The sequence below is a fragment of the Dromiciops gliroides genome, chromosome 4 (assembly GCF_019393635.1).
Source record: "Dromiciops gliroides isolate mDroGli1 chromosome 4, mDroGli1.pri, whole genome shotgun sequence".
NCBI lineage: Eukaryota > Metazoa > Chordata > Mammalia > Microbiotheria > Microbiotheriidae > Dromiciops > Dromiciops gliroides.
Genome location: NC_057864.1, coordinates 135,767,905 through 135,771,508, shown reverse-complemented (window position 1 = coordinate 135,771,508; position 3,604 = coordinate 135,767,905). Strand labels below are relative to the sequence as shown.

The following is a 3,604-nucleotide window of genomic DNA, read 5'->3' as shown; positions in this document are numbered from 1 at the left end:
TTCAGGAGGACCTGAGTTCAAATTCGGCCTCAGACACTTGACCCTTACTAGCTGTGTGACCTTGGGCAAGTCACTTAACCCTCATTGCCCCGCAAAAAAAAAATAGCTAACAAGTTTTACTGGTTAGGAGGTGTCACCTATTCTTCCACCCATTTCCAGATCCTGACAGGTAATAGGAGACAGATCAGAACCCAGCTGTTCTAGGTCCAATTGTGAAGTGTCTTTGACTACTACCAGCTTCCCTTTCTGAGCACTCTGTGGTCAACCTTGGTAGTCTTGTCTTCACATCTCTAAGTCAGTACCTTACAATCCAACTGATCCCTCTGAGAAGAAGCAGTCTGGTATGAGGGATAAAGTGTTCAACTTGGAATCAGGAAGCTCTAGGTCCTAATCCCTGCCCCCCCACCCCCACCCCCGCCCGCCCCACCATTAATTCTTATTACAGTGAGCCAAGGTTAACTCTCTGAGGCTCAGACAAGAATTCCCTAGATTCTACCAAGTGTAATGATTGGAATGATGCCACCTACTGGAGACTTACTATAGGAAAGCTCCACCATGAGGAAAATGCCTCATAGGGCAAGGCCACGTGGCTTTTCCTTGGCATCAGGAAGTGACGTTTGCTCATGGGTGCTTTCCATCAAGGCTACCAGACAATCAACTTGAGGAGCCTCCTATTTTCTGGGAGGAGACAGGAAAGAGGAAAGAGGGCCTGCACGGAGAGCTCTCTCTCTTTTGGGTTCCTGACTTGATGGTGGTGGTAGCAGCAGAGGACTTCACAGGAAATTTGAGGAAACATAGGAATGCCAGGCTGTTGGAATACTGTTCTCAATCTTTTTCTTTCTATTTTTCAATAAACCCTTAAAAACCTAAATTCATTTTATCAGTGATTTTAGTCAGTTTCCCCCAAAACTAGGGGAACAGATTAGAATCCACATTTAGAATCTTAAATTACACATAAGCCATGAATAAATAATAAATCTTCTGAGGGGGGTGGTTTCTTACAATGGAATTAAACACTTTTCTATTTCTCTCTTAGATCTCCAAGAAAGTCTAAACTTTTGCCCTTTATTCACACTAAGGTATGACTCACTGATGAAAATTTAAAGTTTTTCCTCCCCATAAGGAGACTTTGAAAAAAATAATAGAAATGTTATGGAAATGGATTTAACTCTTCAGAATAGATATTAAGCCATTGGTCAACAGGTAAGCAAGGACAGATTAGCGTTTCCTAAGATGATACTGATTGAGATTTAGCTTTTCTTTTAAAAAAAAAATTGACAACACATATCTCTAATAGGTTTGTTTTTAAATGAAAGGTTAAATTGGTAGAGTGGGAGAGGGTGATAATAAAACATAGTCTAGAAAATAAATATAGATGTAAGCTGTTCTGTTAATTGTTTCATAATGACAACACACTAGTACATAGGATGCCATGTACAACAACAACTCAATAAAGACTTAAAGGTTGAATTTTTCCCAGAGCCTCCTATTTGGAATTTAGGCTGTAGTATTTGTTTTGGGGCTGGGTCATTAGGCAAGTAGCATAGACCCTTACTTAATCAAAGTGGAACAGAAGAATGGCAACTTGTCGTAGGTAGTAGATGAAATTTTTAGTCTGATGGAGTCCATAAATGCCAAAGTTCCACACTACAATACAGTTCCAGGTGGGGTTGTATTACGTAATTGTCAAACTCCTTGATATGGGCTATTATGTTCTTCTCAATATTATACTTCACCAGGTTCTGAGCAGCACACTCCACAGAATCCTACTATATCTCCTTCAACACGTCTGTATTTTTTATTCTGGTTGTCATCAAGGTTAACTCATGTAAGAGGAGCTGGAAGCTGCCACTCATCCCTACAGGAAGAGCACTCTAATGGGACAAGTACTCTCTCAGGCAACATATTTAAACATCTCCAATTGCTCTTATTCAACAAGTAATAATAAATAATAAATTAAGTCCTCATAGTGTGCAAGACACCAGTGATACAAATAAAAAAATAATAACTGTCCCTGCCCTCAAAGAGCTTACATTCTACTTAGGAGTCTAGGTTATAGATTGTTGGCTACTCTGAGCAAGGAAACTGCCAGGAAGATTTTTTTTTCTTAAATCATTAAAGTATTTTATCATGTTCCAGTTGAATGTAAAGATTATTTTCAACATTTGTTTTCATAAGATTTTTAGTTCCAAATTTTTCTCCCTCCCTCCTTTTCCTCTCCCCTCCCCAAGACAGAGAGCAATCTGATGTAGGTTATATATGTACAATCACATTAAACATATTTCTGCATTAGTCATGTTGTGAAAGAAGAATCAGAACACAAGGGAAAAACCTCAAAAAGAAAGAGTAGAAACAGCATGGTTCAATGTGCATTCAGAATCCACAATTCTTTTTTCTGAATGTGGAGAACATTTTCTATCATGAGTCCTTTGGAGTTGTCTTGGATCATTGTATTGCTGAGAAGAGTTAAGGCTATCATAGTTGATCATTGTACATTGTTTCTGTTACTGTGTACAATGTTCTCCTGGTTCTGCTCACTTCACTCAGCATTAGTCCACATTTTTTTAGCGTCCTACAAAACAGTGCTTATATTAGCTATTTTTTTTTACCCAAACAAGAATACTGTGAAAAGGTATTTGAAAGGATTCCTATAAGCAACCTAAAAGACCTCCTTCCAATTCTTTTAAATGAATACTATACTATAAAATCAAGCAATCCTTTTTTCCAATAAGGCATAGATTCATAAATGATAGCCTTTGGGTCCATAGTCACCCTAACCCTAAGATGCATTATGAAACAGTACCTCTGTAGCAGAAAAGAGAAAGTACCCCAGAGTCTTTAAAAAAATAGTGCTTTGTAGGTGCTGGGCCAGAGCCAAGTTTTTCTGAGTTAAATTATGCCTATTGTCAGGCTCCTATCCTGATTACCAAACTGTCAATTAGTCAAGCATATCTCCCTTCAAAATTCTTAATAGAGTTGTCATTTAAGGTGATTAATTACCTTTATTTGTTATCATAAATCATATTTTTAATTACTCTAGCCCAGTGGACATTAAAAGATTTTTAAAACAATTACTTTCCATCTAGAAGGAAAGTATGAACCAGCAAGTTTGTAGAAGTTAAACCACTTCCACTTTAGTTACTGCTTAGCATCACTCTGAAAGGTGATGATAATGTCTATTCTAATTAAATCTTAAAGCCTTTTCTCAGCCCTCCCCTTTGACATCTCTGCAAAGTTTCAAACTGGTAACCACCTTCTCCACCTGAATACTGTCTCCTCTTTGGGTTTTTGCGACACTGTCCTCTTATTCTTGCAATCTGACCAACCAATACCCCATCTTCTTTGATGTATCACCATCTGTATAGTGCCCCCCAACTATGAATGTAATGGAAGGCTCTGTCCCCAACCCTCTTCTAATTTCTTTCTACATTCTTAATTCCTGAGGGTTCCATGGATTTGAGTATCATCCTTGGCCTCTCTCTTGAGCTCTAAAATACCAACCACTTATTGAAACTAAATTTTGTTTGTTTGTTTTTTTGTGGGGCAATGAGGGTTAAGTGACTTGCCCAGGGTCACACAGCTAGTAAGTATCAAGTGTCTGAGG

General features: G+C 38.3%; 1 pseudogene; it reads right to left on the bottom strand.

The window, feature by feature from the left end:
* Window positions 1–1,555: 1,555 nt before the first annotated feature.
* LOC122754701 lies at window positions 1,556–1,814 on the bottom strand (annotated as a pseudogene).
* Between the last annotated feature and the right edge of the window lie 1,790 nt (window positions 1,815–3,604).